Source organism: Tamandua tetradactyla, chromosome 5 (genome assembly GCF_023851605.1).
Source record: "Tamandua tetradactyla isolate mTamTet1 chromosome 5, mTamTet1.pri, whole genome shotgun sequence".
NCBI classification, from domain to species: Eukaryota; Metazoa; Chordata; class Mammalia; order Pilosa; family Myrmecophagidae; genus Tamandua; species Tamandua tetradactyla.
Window position 1 is genome coordinate 25,134,529 of NC_135331.1, and position 22,237 is coordinate 25,156,765.

A 22,237-nucleotide genomic window follows, 5' to 3' on the forward strand; every position below is an offset into this window, starting at 1 on the left:
TGGTTGTTTGAAGTTATGCGTACCCCAGAAGAACATAACCCGTGTAAGTAGGTATGCTGGTTTGAAATGATGTATGGACCCTAGAAAAGCCACGTTTTAATCCTAATCCCATTTTGTAAAGGCAGCCATTTCTTCTAATCCCTATTCAGTATTGTATGTTTGAATCTGTAATTAGATCATCTCCCTGGATATGTGATTTAATCAAGAGTGGTTGTTAACCTGGGGCGTGTCTCCACCCATTCGGGTGGGTGTTGATTAGTTTCTGAAGTCCTATAAAGGAGGAAACATTTTGGAGAATGAGGGAGATTCAGAGAGAGCAGAGCAGAATGACATAGCCAGGAAAAGCAGAGTCCACCACCCAGCGACCTTTGGAGATGACGAAGGAAAATGCCTCCTCCCGGGGAGCTTCATGAAACAGGAAGCTGTGAACTTCATCAGCCTTCTTGAAGCAAGGTGTCTTTCCCTGGATGCCTTAGATTGGACATTTCTATAGACTTGTTTTAATTGGGACATTTTTCAGCTTTAGAACTGTAAACTAGCAACTTATATAAATTCCCCTTTTTAAAAGTCATTCCATTTCTGGTATATTGCATTCCGGCAACTAGCAAACTAGAACAGTAGGACTTTTGATGAGGCTACTTCAGTCAAGGTGTGCCCCACCTCAATCAGGATGGGTCTTAATCCTGTTGTTAGAGTCTTTTATAAATGGAATGTACTCAGACATGAGGGAAAAAGCCACATTCGGCGAAACCAGAAGCTGAGAGTTGTCAGAACCTGAAAGAGAAAGGATTGACCAGCAGCACTTAACATACAACAAGCTAAGGACCCAGAATCACTGGCAGCCAACCCCAGAACTCCAGAGTCTTTGGGGAGAAAGCATTGCTTTGATGATGCCTTGATTTGGACATTTTCACCACCTCAAAACCATGAGAGTAAATTCCTGTTGTTTAAGCCAAACCATTTCATGGTATTTGAGCATCCTAGGGTACTAAAACGTGTCCCTTTGAAGGCCTTTTTTCCTCCTCTTCTAGACCCCAAGCAGGAGCATATGTTGCATTTAATATCATTGACTCTTTAATTAGGGGAACATTTACAAATAGACCATCCTATCTCAGTGACTTCCACGCATACCATTCCATGGAATTAGTCACAGTCATGGTCTTGTGTGCCCTCACCACCTTCCATTACTAAAACTTTCCCATCTCTCTGAACAGAAACACTCCACCCATTAATTGACTCTCATTCTCCCTGCCCCCAACCCCCGGCATCCTGTACTCTTAAGTTTTGTCTCTAGAGCTTGAATATTCTCTGATATTTTCTTCATAATTACCATGGGGCTTAAAAGTTTTTTTATTAGAGAAGTTGTAGGTATACAGAAAAGTCATGCATAAAGTACAGAGTTTTAGGGCATAAAGTTAACATCCTGAATCTGCCATCTCATTTGCTTTGGTACTGACTTAACTTCAACAGTATATACAAACTGTGTTCTATACCCCTCTGTCCCCACACTTATCTGTGCCTCTTGTCACAGATTACATGTTTCTGCATTATGAGTCCCAGACCACTGATTTATCTTTACATTTTTTGTATTTGCCTTTTAGATCCTGAAGGAAGTAAAAAAGTGGCGTTACAAACCAAAAATATAATGGTACTGGCATGTATATTTATCTGTGTCATTACTCTCATTGGAGAGGTTAATTTTTTCATGCAGCTTCAATCTGTTGTCTGTTGTTTCAACCTGCAGACCTGCACAGCTCTGTAGCATCTCGTACCGTTGGTCTAGTGGTGCTGAGCTTCTGATAGAGAAATTGGCATTTAATCTTATTGAGGCTCTTTTATATGTAACATGTTGCATTATTCTTGTGGCTTTCAGGAATTCTCTTTGAGTCTGCCAAATCTTGGCTACTTGACAGTTGATTATAATATGCCACAGTTGGGCTCTATTTGGAGTTCATTGAGCCTCCTGGATGTGTATATTCAAATAAATTTGGGACATTTTCAGCCATTATTTCTTTGAGTATTCTCTTTGCCCTTCTTCTCTTTGTTTTTCTTCTGGGAGTCCCACAGTGCATATATTGGTATGCTTGATGGTGCCTCAGAAGGTTCTTCATGCTCTGTTGACATTTCCTCATTCTTTCTTCTTTTCAAGTGAATGATTTCTATTGTCTTATCTTTTAAGTTCACTGATTCTTTCTTTTGCCAGCTCCAATCTGCTGTTGAAATTTTAAAATTTCTCACTGTCGTCTTCAACTCTTTTTGGTTCCTTTTCATAATTTCCATCTGTGTTGATACTCTTGGTACTTACCTGTTGTTTTCCTAACTTCCTTTTGTTCTTTGTCCATATTTTCCTTTGGCTCTTTGAGCATATTTAGGACTGTCTTTAAAGTCCTTGTCTGCTATGTCACAGTCTGGTCCTCATTGATGTTTCTGATGCTTTAATCTTCTCCTTTGCCTGGGCCACCACTTCCTCTTTCTTTGTATACTTTGTAACCTTTTGTTGAAACCTGGGTATTTGGATATTTTAATGTGTCATTGCTGGAATTTAGACTCTTAGGTGTCTGTTCCTTTAGCTTGTATCTAGCCAGTTTTATGTTTAAGCTTTCCTTGAATGCCAGGAACTAACCACAGAAAAGAAGAGGAGAAAGGTAAAAGGCCTTTGCCAGTCTTTGCAGATTGACCTGTACGCGCGCTTTCCTTCAGGGCTTATCCATACACTGAGTTTAGAGACTAGCTCCAGGCCAGAGTATAGGACCTCCCTGCTGTTTTCTGTGTGTATCTTTGTGAAAGGCGTGCACCTGTGGCCCTGGGAGCACCCCCTTTTACGTTCTGCATAGCCCCTTTTCCCTAAGAAACTGTTTCCTTGTGGTATTTGTGTTTGTGTTGGATTTTAAATAATGTTTTGAGCCCAGAAAATAGTTTTGAAGGCTTAGATTTTGAAGATTCCCATCTGATAAATTGAAATAATATAAATGGGAAAACAAACAAATAAATAAAGCTATTGTAAAGCTTGTACAGTAGTCTATAATTCTTTCATCATTATAATTTTTATTTCTGCTTCTTGCCATCTTTCATTGAAGTTCAAGTTTTTTTTTTTATAGCATCTAATATTGCTCTGAAATTTTACTTTTTTTTTTTATTGGAATGAATCCTTAGGAAGAAGTATGTTTTCTTTATATGTTTTGTTAATATCTGCTTGGTTTTCATCATATTGAGATTCTGATGTCTAATTGAAGTTTATTGCTTGAAACTTGCACTACATTACATTACTCATGCAAGTAAAGACACAATAAATACTACCCTAAATTGGTAGCTGTGAAATCCATGTAATTGATTTATTATGGAGTGTTTTAGCATTTTAACAAGAAGTGTAGCCTGTGACATTTTGAACTCAGAAGGAAGTGCTTTCCACTGTTTCTCTCTTACATCCTTATCCTAGCACTCATTCAGAGGTACAAGTTGTAGACTCAGCGATAGTATGTCTGTAGATGGGCTGTGGACTTTGTAATGGGTGACCAGCTGCCCAGCTCAGAAGCTCAGGCTATGCTCCTGCCGTCCCTGCCCTTGCAGCAGTGGCCCTGGGCTCTTCTCTCCAGAGCTCGGATTTTACCTGCTGTTCAGGTGTCTGACCGTGCTCCCCATGGTTACTGAGCTCTGCCTAAAGGCTCTGTGCCCCGCCTGCCTGGTGTCAGGGCGTTTGGGTTGATTGAGGCCTGTGGCAGGATCTGCATAAGCCCTTGGCTGTGGTGGAAAGGGCTGGGAGCCTTGAGACCCCCGTATTGGGGCAGACCCAGCGTGATGGGGCATGCTGGGAGATTTGGTCTGGGCCTGCACAGGGGTGCAGGTGGGCTTGTCCTTTGAGATGGACTTTGAAGTATACGGGCTTTCGTGATTACTGGTCAGAGGGAGCGGTGGGGGGACCGGTCAGAGTGGGGCAGTGCAGGGCGGCTGGCTCCACAAAAGGGAACTAGACCTGCTGCCTGTACTCACAGCAGTTGGAGGGAGGCCCCGGGGTCGCTTTGGGACTAGGCAGGCAGGATTGACCATCAGAAAGGGGATTCGGGCCGATTAATCTTCCTGGTTGTATGTCAGTCCTTGAGCTCTTTTTTTAAGTTTTGTTTTGTTAAAATTAGAGCAGGTGTAGGTTTACAGGAAGATCATGCAGAGAAGTACACGGTTCCCATATACCCGCCCCCCCAATTTCCCTATTATTAGCATTTTGCATTAGTGTGGTACCTTTGTTACAGTTGGTAAATTACTATTTTTATAGTTGCACTCATAAATATAGTCCACAGTTTGTATTAGGGTTCATTCTTCATGTTGTACATTTTTGTGGTTTGATTTTTAATTTTTATTCCGGTGACAGATATACAGCCTAATTTTTCCCCTTTTAGCCACTTTCATGTGCACAGTCCCGTGGTGTTGACTCTGTTCACCGTGCCGTGCTGCTGTTCACTCCACCCATGGCCAGAACTTCCCATCCCCCAGACAGAAACTCAGTACCGTCCCCCCGCGTGCTGGCCACCCCTCTCCACCTTTCTTCCTTTCCTCGGGGTCTGTCTTGTACCACCTCAAGTTAGCAGGTAGAATTCAGGACACCCAGTTAGGGAGAAGTTCAGACAGACAACAGATGAGTTTTTCATCAAAGTATACCCCACCCATCACAGGGATACCACACGCTGGGGCAAGCGCTGTGAAAGAAATGTGTGGAAACTGCCGGAGAGGCAGGGAAAGGAGCAGCCGGCACCAGGAGGGGTACCCAGGGGGTGGCATTTGAGCTGCGTCTCGAAGTAGCTACATCAGAAGCGGTGACTTCTAAGACGTCAGTTTGCCAGGAGTTCTCAGGGATAGGAAAACTGGGCCTAAAGCCCGGGCATCTGGCAGCAGTGGACAGTTAGGTGTATGGAATGGAAAGTGAGGGGCAGCAGGGGAACATGCCTATCACTAATGTGCTTGGTTTGGGCCACCAGGCCTTGTCTATGGGGGAGGTGCATGAGGGGGCTAAGCTTTAGAGCAAGGGGAACAACAGTGGGTAAGGAAGGGTCAGCTCTAAGGAGAGTGCCAGGAGGCTGGGGCAGCTGTCCAGCCCTCACTTCTCTGACCCATACACAGGCCCGGAATGGGGTTGGCAGTGGAGGGGTGAGGAAGGGCTGCTCCAGGCTGAAGAACTTCGGACACCCAGACTCAACTTCCCTGGTTTTTTGTTTTGTTTTGTTTTTGTTTTTATTATATAATGTAACATATACAAAGCAAAGGAAGAAAATAGTAATTTTCAAAGCACACGACAAGTAGTTACAGAATACATCCCAGAGTTTGTCATGGGCTACCATTCTGCTATCTCAGATGTTTCCTTCTAGCTGCTCCAGGATACTGGAGTGTGCTGAATATATAGTGATTCAGCAGCCATACTCGTTCGTTCAATCCCATTTTCTCTGTTACACCTCCTCCTTCTCCTTTAGTCCTTCTACCAGTCTACAGGGATCTTTGGGGAATGCCCATTTTGACTATTTCATGTCTTTTCCCCCTCTTGGTCAGGAAGATGTTGTCAAACCTGCAGTGCTAGGGCCAGACTTATCCCCGGCCTTCCTGATTCAAATGCCTTAGGAGATGGGGCACCCCAGAGGCCCTCTCCAGGCTGTCAGCACAGACCACCTCTTGAGCATAGGAATCAGGGACGTGGGGGTGAGGGTGACCTCTTCAGCCCTTCTTTTCCCAGCTGTGACCTTTTATACAACGGACCTAGGATGCCAGCTCACAAGATGAAGGACTGAAGGGAATGGTGGGTGTGAAACCTGTTATGCAAAAGCCGGTGGGCTCAGGGTTTAGTTCCTTCTTTTCCCTCTTGCCAGCCAGGTTTCAGAGGGACTGGAGAAGACTGGATTTTGACTACTTACGTGGAGTTGTCAACTGGGCCAGGAGGCCAGGGGACCGGAGGGTGGGCCAGGTGACGTGGGTCCCTGGGGCGCCTTCTCACCCTGGTTTTTCGGAGAGAGAGACATCTTTGGGCTTTGTGTCCCTTCCCAGGAAATGTGGGTGGAAATCTAAGGGAATAACGAGCCCTGGCATGGGCTTTCCCTTCTCTTTTGTCTTAGGCATCTGCCAGTGCTGTGGCTTTCTCAGCTCAGCAGAGTGTCTGCGGCACACGACACCCTGTTTATGAATGGAAACCCCCTCCCCTGAGTAGAAGCCAGTGCCTTATGCCAGGGTGTCTCACGGTGGGCATCAGGCTTCATAACTCAGTCGTGGGGGCCGCCCTGTGTACTGCAGGGTACCAGGCAGTCCCCCGGCCTCTTCCCGCAGGTACCAGCAGCCACCCCCAGGCCTGGGACCAGAACGTCTAGACTCTGCCACATGCCCCCTGTTGAGCATCCCTGCCTTATGCTCAGCAGGTACAAGGAAATGCCCTCCTCAGCATTTTTCACTGACTTTCTTTTGTCCCAACCAGTGAACTGCTGGTTCAAAGAAGGCCTCACCTTAATAAGCCATATTTGAGTTCTGCTGTGTTTTCACTTTGGTTAGTTTAGAAAGACTTCTTTTGGGCCACTGGTAAGACACATTCTCGTACCCAAAACTTTAAGCTTCTTTTTAAAGGAGTTGTTCTTGCATCACTGTATTAGAATCATTAGTGAAATTACAAAATAAAAGGTTTCATTTTGTATTTTATCTTAGAGTTGTCATAAATGTAAAAATATATCAACTTGATGCTTTTGATAAAAATAGGGCCTACAGTTAGTTTTATGAATACCATACTGATGAGTTTATCATGACCTGCCGAAAGTCTGAGCAGGGCATGGTTTGAAGGGGTCCCAAATGGACGTTTCCTTTTTGTAAATAATCAGAACCCTCGGCGGAGGAGGGAGTGGCCAGAGGAGACTCCAGATCTTTTGCATTCCGGCAGTTTGAACTTTGGAAACTAGTTTGTTTTGGACCAAATCTGTAAAAATCATTTCTGTTCTGTAGCCAGAAATTCTTTGAGGCTGTCCCTTTCCAGCCTTGTCACTTGTCTGGAATGCTAAGTATTGTCAGTCGGTTAACTGCCCTCTCAGAGAGAACAGCGATCTCCAGAAGTGGGTCTGAAGAGGCGGGGGCACAAGATTAGGTGTTATGTTTCTGCTGTTGTTTGAGAAGCAGTACGGAGGGGACTGAAGTAGATCTAAGGTTGGAGAATTCATGGAGCTTCTCTCTGTTTCTGAGTGCTTCCTTGTGCTCATTCTGTCAAGCAGCAGAGAGAAATGGTACGTTCACAGGTGGGGGCTGTCCTGTGGCCAGAACAGGTGGGGACAGAGTTGTGCTGCTCAGGGGACTCCAGTGTTTTCGATAGTGGTAATTAACGCCTCTTTGCCAGTGTCCTGTCTGTTAGCAGTTGTGGTCAGGGGAGAGTGCTCAGGCTTTGGGCCAGCCGGCCGCCTGTCTACCCTCCGTGCCTCCACACGGGAAGCCTTCTGGTCTTCTGGGTGGGTGCAGGATCGAATGAGCTGTGCAGGTGCAGGGGGGCTTTTCTTGGCTGGCGCCAGGTGCCAGGCCCCCCGTGCTCCTGTTGAAATAGCCCCATGACCCCCAAGCTCCACACTGCTCTCTCCCTTCACAAGGCCACGCTTCTAACACTTTCTTCGTCCTTCATCTCTCCGCGGCTCTTTCCCATTCCTCTGCAGCCTGACCTTTGACCCCAACCCTGCACTGGGACTCTGCGGCAGCGAGGGGCCAGGGTGGCAGGGGTCAGGAGCTGGGGCCAGGAGAACGCACGCCCAGGGAATGGACAGACCCGGGGGTGACGATCTTCCCTGTGGGTGCTGGAGGTGGGGGCTGAGGAGACTGCAGCTCAGTTCCATCCTTCTCAGTGAGTTAGAATTCGGGTTGTTCAGTTCCAGAAACCCACCCAGATTTTAGGGCTTTCAAAATAAAACCTGCCTTAAGAAATCAGAACGTACCATGTTATAGTAGAGAAAACATTTGAAAATTGTGCCATCAGTGAGTGCTTTTTTGAGGCGTGCTGGACTTCTGAGCGTGGGCTCAGACAGGGCAGAGGCCCCGGGTGGGAGGGCATCTGGCCCCGAGCGCTTGGTGTTAAAGCGCTCAGAACAGGGGTCCGTCTGTTTGTTAATTTTTTTTCAGTGTTCTGTGTGGTTTGGGGGATTCCACCTTGTATTTTCATGCTGGTTTCGATTCTTTGGGCAACGGTTCAGCCTTGGAAAGAACACTCCAGCGGGTCCTTCCCTTGCTGTGCGGTCTCTGCTCCGTGTTTCAGGCCTGGCCGCATTTGCATCCTTAACATAATGGTCTCTGCGACTTTGAACAAGGAACTGGTGAGACCAGAGAGAAATTGGTGTAGATAGCTTGGGTCTGAGCCCTTTAGGATTTTCAGTAGGGTCTGGACAGGCATAAAATCATGGCTAATACCAGTTTTCTTTTTCCATAAAAGTGATTCCAGAGGTACAAAGGGTGAAATAGAATTTTTGAATTTCTGAAAGAAAGTCCTAATGTGCCCTCTCCTCTGATGACAAGGCTTGTACTTAGCACTGGTGCCCGAGGCCTGGCAGGCAGGGTCGGCCTGCCTCAGCCCAGGTGTCCCTATGGGCGCTGGTGCCTGCCCTACTGGGCATTTTCCATATTTCCTGCTGTGTGGTTTTCATAGGAAGGCGCCAGAAGCTGGTGCTGTTCGTTGACATCTATGTGCCATGGTATATAATTTAGGTCATAAGCAGAGTCTTCAGCGTTTGCCTGTGAAGGGCTTCTCTCAGTGTCTTCTGCGCTGGGGCCCGTTCTTCCTTAGGCGTTGTCCTACCGGGGTGCAGGTGGTTCTTCTGTCTGTGAGTCGTGGTCACCGACGTTAGGGACCTTTCAAGCACTCTGGATTTTTTAATTCCTTGGTTCCTCTCAACATCCCAGTTAGAGGGACTTTGTTTCTGAGAGGTAAACTAGCAGGCCCAGGGCTACGGATCTCATCCTACATGTGGGGCCCTGCGCGCAGGGACGGGTTTTTGGCAAGGGCAGGGAGTCGAACCTGGTCCCGGGCATAGCAGGTGAGAACTCTGCACTGTGACACCATTGCCAGCCTGGGACTGTTTGGTTTTGTTTTTAAAGTAAGAATAGTGGTTTTTCAATGAGACTCTGTGAATGTGAAAACCTTATGTCTGATGCTCCTTTTAGCAACTATATCAACAGAAGAGTAGAACATATGGAATAAAAATAAATGATAGGGGGAACAAATGTTAAAATAAATTCAGTTTGAAATAGTGGTGAATGAAAGCAAGGGGTAAGGGATATGGTATGTATAGTTTTTTTTTCTCTATTATCATTTTATTTCTTTTTCTGTTGTCTTTTTATTTCTTTTTCTAAATCGATGCAAATGTACTAAGAAATGATGAATATGCAACTATGTGATGATATTAAGAATTACTGATTATATATGTAGAATGGAATGATTTCTAGATGTTTTGTTTGTTAATTTTTTTAATTAATAAAAGAAGTTAAAAAGAAAAGAATAGTGGTTTTTAAATATCAATTAAATTTATATAGCATTTAAAGGCAGGACATTAAGACATTATGGGTAATAGAAAAAAAGTGGCGTAGGAGTTTGAAAGGGAAAATGGTGCCAGGACCAGATCCTCCAGGCCCGGTGTGACAGCAGACAGGGGAGATGCAACAGACAGCCCAGGGATGGAGGGCTGCCCCGTGCCACGCCCCTCCCGCCCTGCCCCTCCCAACCCTCTGACCCCATACTGTGCCTCCACCCCTGCCCCAAGGGCTGACTCAGGGGCTGTTCTAGGTCCTTCTGTACCCACTGCGCCCTGCACATCCACTTACCTTGTACCTCAGTAGAGCTGATGGGGGCTGCAGACCTGGGCCTGTTCACTGGTGTGTCTTGTGTCTTCCCCTAGACCGTGTGCTCCCCTGCCTGCCCAGGTCCCAGGCGCTGGGCGTTCAATTCGCCTGGCATGTGCAAAGCGTGTAGTAAACGTGCAATACATCACAGCTTGCTGCCACTAGGTGCTTGTCACTACAGGATTTCCCGTCGGTGCTTCTGCGTGTGTGATTTCCTATAGATGGCCTCCAAAATAGTTTCTATTTCTAAGTCTGTGGTGGATGTTTAAATAGCATTTTATCTACCATCTGTGGAGGAAAAGACTTGGCCTTTTGTTTCTGTTCCTCCGTAGGTGGGTTTTATTACACGGTGAGCTCCTCCTCGTGGATGGAAAGGAAACTGGCACTTGCTGTGGCTATGGCCACACACTTAACGTTGACAAGGCCCATGCCCGGGCGCCCTGGCTGACCAGCCCGTGGGCAGCAGCCGGGACTCAGCCTCCCAAACCTTTCTGAAATCAGGCGTCCTCTCTGTCTTCAACCACGATCAACAAATGGTTATTTTAGATTAAAAAGCAATAGGTATTTCAGATTAATATGTGAATATATCCAAGAACCTTCCTGTGGCAGCCATCACTGAGCACATACTGATCTAGACCTGGCAATGAGTTTTCTGCTCTTAAAAAAATAGAGAGAGATTTTGTGCTAAATGAAAACATGGTAATTTAGTGCCTTGAAAATGACCCACAGAACAAGTAGGTAAATATAGTAGAGCAGGTAGGGCAGGAGGGTGTGGCGTTGTTCCATTTTTGCTTATCTGTTGTGCAGCATTCAGGAAGATGCGAATCACACTGCCCTGGGGCTGCCCTTGTGGCTGGTCCTGCTGGAGGCCGGGGCACAGTGAGGGGCGTGGGGCTCGGGTCAGGACTGGGCTTTAGACTGAGGCCCGAGGGATGCCCGGTCCAGGTGCCCGCCGAGGCCACAGGGAGGGTTAAGACACGAGGCGCCCGCCTCACAGCGGGACTCACGGCCGCACAGTGCCTGTCCTTGTATTTTGGAAGCAGTGTGTCTGTGTTTTTTTCCCTCCTGGTTCATGAAAGAACTTTTCTGTATTTGTGCAATTGGTCACGGGTATCGTCCACACAGAGTTACCGTGCTGTACGTTCCCCTGCTTAGCCTCCAGCTTGCCTTCTGGTGACACACACGACTCCAAACTCCCATCCCACCACTGACGCACCATTCAGCGCTGGTGACAGTTCGCACCATAACGTGCCGCTCTCACCTCTGTCTGTTCCCAGGCGTTTAACTGCAGCCTAGTTGAATGTGCTGTGCGTATTAAGCTCTCCATTCTTTAGCCTCATTCTATATCCTGGTAACCCGTATTCTACATTTTATGTCTGTGTGTTTGCGTAAAATGATTATTAGTTCATATCAGTGAGATCATACAGTGTTTGTCCTTTTGTGTCTGATTTGTTTCACTCTACATAATGTCCTCACGGTTCATCCATATTGCCGCATGTTTCAGGACTTCATTCCTTCTTACTGCTGAGTAATACTCCATCATATGTACGTCCCACATTTTGTTGATCCGTTCATCTGTGGATGTTCACTTGGGTTGTTTCTGTCTTTTGGCTCTTGTTGATAATGCTGCTGTGGACATTGGTGTGCAGATGTCTGCGCATGTCCTTGCTTTCAGATCTTCCAGGTATGTCCCAAGTAGTGGGTTTGCCGGTCGTAAGGCAGCTCCTGACTTAGACTCCTGAGGAACCACCACGCCGTCCTCCACAGCAGCTGCACCACTTTACATTCTCACCAGCAGTGAGTACGTGTTCCTGCTTCTCTGCATCCTCTCCAACACTTGTGGTTGCCTGTTTGTTTAATAGCAGCCATTCTAGCAGGTGTGGGATGACATCTCATTGTGGTTGTGATTTGCATTTCCCCAATAGCTAGTGAGGCTGAGCATCTTTTCATGTGCTTTTTAGCTATCTATTTTTCCTCTTTGGAAAAATGTTTATTCATGTCTTCTACCCATTTTAAAATTAAGTTGTTTGTCTTTTTATTTTTCAGTTGCAGGATTTCTTTATATATTTTGGATGACAAACCTTATCAGATATGTGGTTTCCAAATATTTTCTCCCATTAACAAGTTGCCTTTTCACCCTCTTTTTTTTTTTTTTTTTCAATAAAAGGGGGTTTATTTAGTTAACGTATAGTTCTGAGGAAAGGCAGCTAACTTTCAAGTGAGGTTCTTTCTTACCGATCTCTGCTGGCCTTCTCTCCAGGCCTCTGGGTTCCAACAACTTTCCCCTGGGTGATTCCTTTCTGCATCTCCAAAGGCCTGGGCTGAGCTTCAAGTGGTGAGATGAGGTATGCTGAGCTGCTTGGCTGTGCTACGTTGAGCTCTCTCACTTAAGCACCAGCCAATTAAATCAAACATCATTCATCGCAGCAGGCAACCCTCCTAGCCGACTGCAGATGTAATCAGCAACAGATGAGTTTCACGTACCATTGGCTCATATCCACAGCAACAGAACTAGGCACCTTCACCTGGCCAATTGACACCTGAACCTAACTACTACAATAAGTCATAGATTGGAAGAAGATATTGCCAGCATGTATGTAAAGAACCCTAAATCATAAGAAAAAGGCCAACAACCCTTTTGGGCAAAAGACATGATCAAGTAATTTACAGAACATATACATAGGAAAAAATGTTCATGAGTTTTGCATTCCCAGGCTGGCCGAAATGAAATTATCTGATGATACCAAGAAGTGCTGATTAGGAGGTGATGTGAGGAATGGAATGCCTATACCCCTTTCCTGGAGGTGGAAAGCGGTCCAGGGTGATCAGCTTCCAGTGCCTCTTGTAGGGACGCTCCTATATAGATTTTCCAGGAACTGTGCAGAAATGCACCCACTGCAGTGTCATTTGTAATACTGCAAAGGTGAAAGCAGTTTAAATACAGGATATTAGATAAAGAAATTGTGGTATATTCACTTAAAGCAATACTAGACAGCAGAAGTTTGCAAATGGCCAAGAAATAAATGAATCAGCCTGGATAGATCTTGAGTGAAAAGGTTATGTCCCAGAGAGTAGTTATATGATACGATTTATGTAATTTTTTTTTGTCTTTTTATGGTTTTTTTATTAATTAAAAAAAGAATTAACAAAACAATTAGAAATCATTCCAATCTACATGTACAATCAGTAATTCTTAATAACATCACATAGTTGCATATTCATCATTTCTTAGTAAATTTGCATTGATTTAGAAAAAGAAATAAAAAGACAACAGAATAAGAATTAAAACAATAATAGAAAGAAAAAACAAAACAAAAAAAACAAAAAACCTATACCTCACATGCAGCTTCATTCAGTGTTTTAACATAATTGCATTACAGTTGGGTAATATTGTGCTGTCCATTTCTGAGTTTTTATATCCAGTCCCGTTGTACAGTCTGTATCCCTTCAGCGCCAATTACCCCTTCTCTCTTTTTTTTTTTTTAATTAACGGAAAAAAAGAAATTAACCCAACATTTAGAAATCATACCATTCTACATATGCAATCAGTAATTCTTAACATCATCACATAGATGCATGATCATCATTTCTTAGTACATTTACATCGGTTTAGAAGAACTAGCAACATAACCGAAAAAGATACAGAATGTTGATATAGAGAAAAAAATAAAAGTAATAATAGTAAAATCAAAACAAAACAAAACAAAACAAAACAAAAACCTATAGCTCAGATGCAGCTTCATTCAGTGTTTTAACATGATTACTTTACAATTAGGTATTATTGTGCTGTCCATTTTTGAGTTTTTGTATCTAGTCCTGTTACACCGTCTGTATCCCTTCAACTCCAATTGGCCATTATCTTACCTTGTTTCTGCCTCCTGCTGGACTCTGTTACCAATGACATATTCCAAATTTATTCTCGAATGTCTGTTCACATCAGTGGGACCATACAGTATTTGTCCTTTAGTTTTTGGCTACACTCACTCAGCATAATGTTCTCTAGGTCCATCCACGTTACTACATGCTTCATAAGTTTATCCTGTCTTAAAGCTGCATAGTATTCCATCGTATGTATATACCACAGTTTGTTTATCCACTCTTCTGTTGATGGAGATTTCGACTGTTTCCATCTCTTTGCAATTGTAAATAACGCTGCTATAAACATTGGTGTGCAAATGTCCGTTTGTGTCTTTGCCCTTAAGTCCTTTGAGTAGATTCCCAGCAATGGTATTGCTGGGTCGTATGGCAATTCTATATTCAGCTTTTTGAGGAACCGCCAAACTGCCTTCCACAGTGGCTGCACCATTTGACATTCCCACCAACAGTGGATAAGTGTGCCTCTTTCTCTGCATCCTCTCCAGCACTTGTCATTTTCTGTTTTGTTGATAATGGCCATTCTGGTGGGTGTGAGATGATATCTCATTGTGGTTTTGATTTGCATTTCTCTAATGGCCAGGGACATTGAGCATCTCTTCATGTGCCTTTTGACCATTTGTATTTCCTCTTCTGATAGGTGTCTGTTCAAGTCTTTTTCCCATTTTGTAATTGGGTTGGCTTTTTTGTTGTTGAGATGAAGAATCTCTTTATAAATTCTGGATACTAGACCTTTATCTGATATATCATTTCCAAATATTGTCTCCCATTGTGTAGGCTGTCTTTCTACTTTCTTGATGAAGTTCTTTGATGCACAAAAGTGTTTAATTTTGAGGAGCTCCCATTTATTTATTTCCTTCTTCAGTGTTCTTGCTTTAGGTTTAAGGTCCATAAAACCGCCTCCAGTTGGAAGATCCATAAGATATCTCCCAACATTTTCCTCTGTTTTATGGTCTTAGACCTAATGTTTAGATCTTTGATCCATTTTGAGTTAACTTTTGTATAAGGTGTGAGAGATGGGTCTTCTTTCATTCTTTTGCATATGGATATCCAGTTCTCTAGGCACCATTTATTGAAGAGACTGTTCTGTCCCAGGTGAGTTGGCTTGACTGCCTTATCAAAGATCAAATGTCCATAGATGAGAGGGTCTATATCTGAGCACTCTATTCGATTCCATTGGTCGATATATCTATCTTTATGCCAATACCATGCTGTTTTGACCACTGTGACTTCATAGTATGCCTTAAAGTCAGGCAGCGCGAGACCTCCAGCTTCGTTTTTTTTCCTCAAGATGTTTTTAGCAATTCGGGGCACCCTACCCTTCCAGATAAATTTGCTTATTGGTTTTTCTATTTCTGAAAAATAAGTTGTTGGGATTTTGATTGGTATTGCATTGAATCTGTAAAGCAATTTAGGTAGGATTGACATCTTAACTATATTTAGTCTTCCAATCCATGAACACGGTATGCCCTTCCATCTATTTAGGTCTTCTGTGATTTCTTTTAACAGTTTTTTGTAGTTTTCTTTATATAGGTTTTTTGTCTCTTTAGTTAAATTTATTCCTAGGTATTTTATTCTTTTAGTTGCAATTGTAAATGGGATTCGTTTCTTGATTTCCCCCTCCGCTTGTTCATTGCTAGTGTATAGAAATGCTACAGATTTTTGAATGTTGATCTTGTAACCTGCTACTTTGCTGTACTCATTTATTAGCTCTAGTACTTTTGTTGTGGATTTTTCCGGGTTTTCGACGTATAGTATCATATCGTCTGCAAACAGTGATAGTTTTACTTCTTCCTTTCCAATTTTGATGCCTTGTATTTCTTTTTCTTGTCTAATTGCTCTGGCTAGAACCTCCAACACAATGTTGAATAATAGTGGTGATAGTGGACATCCTTGTCTTGTTCCTGATCTTAGGGGGAAAGTTTTCAGTTTTTCCCCATTGAGGATGATATTAGCTGTGGGTTTTTCATATATTCCCTCTATCATTTTAAGGAAGTTCCCTTGTATTCCTATCTTTTGAAGTGTTTTCAACCTGAAAGGATGTTGAATCTTGTCAAATGCCTTCTCTGCATCAATTGAGATGATCATGTGATTTTTCTGCTTTGATTTGTTGATATGGTGTATTACATTAATTGATTTTCTTATGTTGAACCATCCTTGCATACCTGGGATGAATCCTACTTGGTCATGATGTATAATTCTTTTAATGTGTTGTTGGATACGATTTGCTAGAATTTTATTGAGGATTTTTGCATCTATATTCATTAGAGAGATTGGTCTGTAGTTTTCTTTTTTTGTAATATCTTTGCCTGGTTTTGGTATGAGGGTGATGTTGGCTTCATAGAATGAATTAGGTAGTTTTCCCTCCACTTCGATTTTTTTGAAGAATTTGAGGAGAATTGGTACTAATTCTTTCTGGAACGTTTGGTAGAATTCACATGTGAAGCCATCTGGTCCTGGACTTTTCTTTTTAGGAAGCTTTTGAATGACTAATTCAATTTCTTTACTTGTGATTGGTTTGTTGAGGTCATCTATGTCTTCTTGAGTCAAAGTTGGTTGTTCATGTCTTTCCAGGAACCCATCCATTTCATCTAAATTCTTGTATTTATTAGCGTAAAGTTGTTCATAGTATCCTGTTATTACCTCCTTTATTTCTGTGAGGTCAGTAGTTATGTCTCCTCTTCCATTTCTGATCTTATTTATTTGCATCCTCTCTCTTCTTCTTTTTGTCAATCTTGATAAGGGCCCATCAATCTTATTGATTTTCTCATAGAGCCAACTTCTGGTCTTATTGATTTTCTCTATTGTTTTTATGTTTTCAATTTCATTTATTTCTGCTCTGATCTTTGTTATTTCTTTCCTTTTGCTTGCTTTGGGATTAGTTTGCTGTTCTTTCTGCAGTTCTTCCAAGTGAACAGTTAATTCCTGCATTTTTGCCTTTTCTTCTTTTCTGATATAGGCATTTAGGGCAATAAATTTCCCTGTTAGCACTGCCTTTACTGCGTTCCATAAGTTTTGATATGTTGTGTTTTCATTTTCATTTGCCTCGAGGTATTTACTAATTTCTCTTGCAATTTCTTCTTTGACCCACTCGTTGTTTAAGAGTGTGTTGTTGAGCCTCCACGTATTTGTGAATTTTCTGGCATTCTGCCTATTATTGATTTCCAACTTCATTCCTTTATGATCTGAGAAAGTGTTGTGTATGATTTCAATCTTTTTAAATTTGTTAAGACTTGCTTTGTGACCCAGCATATGGTCTATCTTTGAGAATGATCCATGAGCACTTGAGAAAAAGGTGTATCCTGCTGTTGTGGGATATAATGTCCTATAAATGTCTGTTAAGTCTAGCTCCTTTATAGTAATATTCAGATTCTCTATTTCTTTATTGATCCTCTGTCTAGATGTTCTGTCCATTGATGAGAGTGGGAAATTGAAGTCTCCAACTATTATGGTATTTCTGTCTATTTCCCTTTTCAGTGTTTGCAGTGTATTCCTCACGTATTTTGGGGCATTCTGGTTCGGTGCATAAATATTTATGATTGTTATGTCTTCTTGTTTAATTGTTCCTTTTATTAGTATATAGTGTCCTTCTTTGTCTCTTTTAACTGTTTTACATTTGAAGTCTAACTTGTTGGATATTAGTATAGCCACTCCTGCTATTTTCTGGTTGTTATTTGCATGAAATATCTTTTCCCAACCTTTCACTTTCAACCTATATTTATCTTTGGGTCTAAGATGTGTTTCCTGTAGACAGCATATAGAAGGATCCTGTTTTTTAATCCATTCTGCCATTCTGTGTCTTTTGATTGGGGAATTCAGTCCATTAACATTTAGTGTTATTACTGTTTGGATAATATTTTCCTCTACCATTTTGCCTTTTGTATTATATATATCATATCTGACTTTCCTTCTTTCTACACTCTTCTCCATACCTCTCTCTTCTGTCTTTTCGGTTCTGACTCTAGTGTTCCCTTTAGTATTTCTTGCAGAGCTGGTCTCTTGGTCACAAATTCTCTCAGTGACTTTTTGTCTGAGAATGTTTTAATTTCTCCCTCATTTTTGAAGGACAGTTTTGCTGGATATAGGAGTCTTGGTTGGCAGTTTTTCTCTTTTAGTAATTTAAATATATCATCCCACTGTCTTCTAGCCTCCATGGTTTCTGCTGAGAAATCTACACATAGTCTTATTGGGTTTCCCTTGTATGTGATGGATTGTTTTTCTCTTGCTGCTTTCAAGATCCTCTCTTTCTCTTTGACCTTGACATTCTAACTAGTAAGTGTCTTGGAGAACACCTATTTGGGTCTATTCTCTTTGGGGTGCGCTGCACTTCTTGGATCTGTAATTTTAGGTCTTTCATAAGAGTTGGGAAATTTTCAGTGAGAATTTCTTCCATTAGTTTTTCTCCTCCTTTTCTCTTCTCTTCTCCTTCTGGGACACCCACAACACGTATATTTGTGCGCTTCATATTGTCCTTGAGTTCCCTGATACCCTGTTCAAATTTTTCCATTCTTTTCCCAATAGTTTCTGTTTGTTTTTGGAATTCAGATGTTCCATCCTCCAAATCACTAATTCTATCTTCTGTCTCTTTGAATCTATCATTGTAGGTATCCATTGTTTTTTCTATCTTTTCTACTTTGTCCTTCACTTCCATAAGTTCTGTGATTTTTCAGTTTTTCTATTTCTTCTTTATGTTCAGCCCATGTCTTCTTCATGTCCTCCCTCAATTTATCGATTTCGTTTTTGAAGAGGTTTTCCATTTCTGTTCGTATATTCAGCATTAGTTGTCTCAGCTCCTGTATCTCATTTGAACTATTGGTTTGTTCCTTTGACTGGGCCATATTTTCAATTATTTGAGTGTGATCCGTTATCTTCTGTTGGCGTCTGCGCATTTAGACAGATTTCCCTGGGTATTGGATCCAAAAGTTTGGAAGATTTTTCTGAAATCTCTGGGTTCTGTTTTTCTTATCCTGCCCAGTAGGTGGCGCTCGTGGCACACGTTTGTCTGCGGGTCTCACCAGTAAAAGGTGCTGTGGGACCTTTAACTTTGGAAAACTCTCACCGTCCGGGAGGTTCGCTAGCCGAAGCGGCTTCAGCCGGCCCAGGGTCCGAACGCGGGGAGGGTTGCTGGCCGCCGCAGCCCGGGAAAGCACCCGTCCGAATTTCCTAGTCGGCCCGGGCGACAAGCGTGGCGGGAGGGCGCCAGCAGCAGCGGCCCGCCCGGGAGAGTGCACGTTCCCGGGGAGTCACGGGTTTGGAAGGGGCCTCCCCCACCCGTCACCGTTCTCCGCGGCCTGGGGATTTCCGATCCAATTATCTCAGTTGGTCCGGGGCGCCAGCCGCCGCGGTTTCAGGGGACCGCCTCTCCAATTCTCCCAGCCGGCCCAGAAAGGGGGAAGGGAGCGAGTCCGGCCGCTTGCCGCCCCGCCCGGTGAAGCCCGCGCCCCTCGGCGATCTCACCCGAGCGGCTTCTCTCAGCCAGCCAGCCGTTCCAGGATGGGGTACGCTGTCTTTTTTATCTCTGTTGTGGCTTTGGGAGCTGTTCTGTGTCGTTTCTACTCCCCTAGTAGCTGTCCTGGAGAAGAAACTAAGATCCGCGCGTCTTACTAAGCCGCCATCTTCTCCGGAAGTCCTCCCTTTTCACCCTCTTAACAAAGTCCTTTGAAGCACTGAAGTATTCGATTTTGAGGCATTCCCATTTATCCATTTTTCCTTTTATTGCTTCTGCTTTGGGTATAAAGATTAAGAAACTACTGCCTGTCACTAGGTCTTAGAGATGTCCCCCTACATTTTCTTCTAGGTTCTGGTTTTTATATTTAGGTCTTTGATACATTTTGAGTTAATTTTTATATAGAGTGTGAGATAGGGATTCTCTTGAACTCTTTTGGTTGTGTATATCCAGTTCTCCCAACGCCATTTATTGAAGAGACTCTTCTATCCCAGTCGAGTGGGCTGGAGAACCTTGGCAAAAATCAATGGACCATGGATTTGAGGGTCTGTTTTTAAACTCTGTTTCCATTCCATTGATCAGTACTTATTTCTTTATGCCAGCACCATGCTATTTTGTTCACTGTGACTTTATAATATGCTTTAAATCAGGAAGTATTAGCCCTTTCACTTCACTCTTCTTTTTCAAGATGCTTTTATCTATTTGAGGCCCCTTCCCCTTCCAAATAAAATTGATAATTAGCTTTTCAGTTCTGCAAAGTAGTCTGTTGGGATTTTGACTGGTATTGCTTTGAAGGTATAGATCAGTTTGGGTAGAATTGACATTTTAGTGACATTCAGCCTACCAATCCATGAACACAGACTGTCTTTCCATTTATTTAGGTTTTTTATTTTTCTTAGCAATGTTTTGTAGTTTTCTGTGTATAAGTCCTTCACCTCCTTGGATAAGTTTATTTCTAGGTATTTGATTCTTTTAGTTGCTATTGTAAATGGATTTTTTTCTTAATTACCTCCTCAGATATTTCATTAACTATTGTATAGAAACACCATTGATTTTTGTGTGTTGATCTTGTATCCTGCCACTTTGCTGAGCTTGTTTATTAGCTCAAGTAGTTTTGCTATAGTTTTTTCAGGATTTTCTAAATATAGGATCATTTCTTCTGCAAGTAGTGACAGTTCTGTTTATTCCTTCCAATCTGGATACCTTTTATTTATTTTTCTTGCCCATTGCTCTAGCTAGAGCTTTTAGCACAGTGTTGAAGAGCAGTAGTGACTGGGCATCCCTGTGTTGTTCCCAGTCTTAGCGGGAAAGCTTTCAGTCGCTCACTGTTGAGGACGATATTAGCTGTGGGTTTTTAACATATGCCTATGTTAAATGTTGTAGAAGTTTCCTTCATTTCCTGCTTTTTGAAGGGTTTTATCATGAAAGGATGTTGAATTTTGTCAAATGCCTTTCCTGTATCAGTCAAGACAGTCGTGTGGTTTTTCCATTTTGATTTGTTAATGTGGTATATTATGCTAATTGATTTTCTTGTGTTGAACCATCCTACATACCTGGGATAAAACCCACTTGGTCATGGTGTATAATTCTTGTAATACGCTGTTAAATTCAATTTGCAAGTATTTTGTTGAGGATTTTTGTGTCTATATACATTAGAGATATTGGTCTGAAGTTTTCTTTTCTTAGAGTGTTTTAATCTGACTTTGGTATTAGGGTACCATTAGCTTCATAGAATGAGTTAGGTAGTGTTCCCTCTTCAATCTTTTTGAAGAGTTTGAACAGGGATGGTATTAATTCTTGGAATGCTTGGTAAAATTCCCCTGTGAAACTACCCGGTCCTGGCTTTTCTTTGTTACTATGTTGTTGATGTCACACTCAGTCTCTTTACTTGTGATTGAATTGTTGAGGCCTTCTTATTCTTGGGTCATTATAGGCTGTTGGTGTGTTTCTAGGAAGTTGTCCATTTCATTGGTTGGCATACTGTTGTTCATAGTAATCTTTTATGATCTTTTTTATTTCTTTGAGGTCCATGGTAATGCCCCCCTGTTGTTTCTGACTTTATTTATTTGAGGTTCTCTGTTGTTGTCTCTGTCAGTCTAGCTAAGGGTTTGTCGATTTTATTGATCTTCTCAAAGAACTAACTTTTAGTTTTATTGATCCTATTTTTTTTATATATATTCTCCATTTCATTAATTTCTGTTCTTTGTTCTTTCCTTCTGTTTGCTTTGGGATAAGTTTGCTGTTCTTTCTCTTGTTTCTCGAGTTCAGTTAAGTCTGGTTTTAATTCTTTCTTCCTTTTTAATGTAAGGGTTTAGGGCTGTAAATTCCCTCTCAGCACTGCTTTTACTGCATCCCATTAGTTTTGATATGTTGTGGTCTCATTTTCATTTGTCTCAGGATATTTACTGATTTCTCTTGCAATTTCTTCTTTGACCCACTGATTGTTAAAGAATGTGTTGTTTAAACCTCCATTTATTTGTGTATTTTCTGGTTTTCCATTTGTTTTTTATTTGTAGCTTCTTTCCATTATGGTCAGAGAAAGTGCTTTATATAATTTTAGTCTTTTTAAATTTATTAAGACCTGTTTTGTGGTGCATCTATTTTGATGTTTTAAGAACTATTAGTCAAGACATACATGTGGCGTACTTCATGGATTACTAGCAAATGCAGAAACGGGACCCATGGTGTTTTTTTGAGGAGAGCTACTTTCTATTCCCCCTGAACCTGGGCCTCTGTGGTGAGTGGAAAAGGCACTGACCTCAGGAGGGTTTGGTGGGAGCTGATGGTAACTCCCCCACCCCTCTTCTCAGCTTGCAGACACAGGAGCTGCTATCACCTGTGCTGTCCTTCCACCCCACCCTTTCAACAGCCCTGTGGGTTTCGGGAAGCTCTGGGGAGAGGGATCTTGGCCAGGATTCACTGGCCAAGAATTATATTATATAAAGGAATTATATAAAGGAATTATAATCCTTTCTTGAAGAGTCTTGCCAGCCACATGTAACTATTTAAAATTTTTTTAGATATTTTTATTGAGATATTTTCATGTACATACAGTTCATCCAAAGTATAAAATCCGTGTCTCACAATATAATCAGCTAG

General features: G+C 42.4%; 1 protein-coding gene across 5 annotated transcripts in view; it reads left to right on the forward strand.

Moving 5' to 3' along the window:
* SPECC1L (sperm antigen with calponin homology and coiled-coil domains 1 like) overlaps positions 1 to 22,237 on the forward strand; it is a 156,956-nt gene that overhangs the window by 20,217 nt on the left and 114,502 nt on the right. Inside the window, exon 1 of one of the 5 annotated variants that reach the window (XM_077160178.1) lies at positions 5,020 to 7,232. The exons of the other annotated variants lie outside the window; for them this stretch is intronic. The gene's annotated coding sequence lies outside the window, so the exon portion shown is untranslated. Of the gene's footprint in view, positions 1 to 5,019; positions 7,233 to 22,237 lie in introns of those variants that run through there. 5 annotated transcript variants of the gene reach the window in all.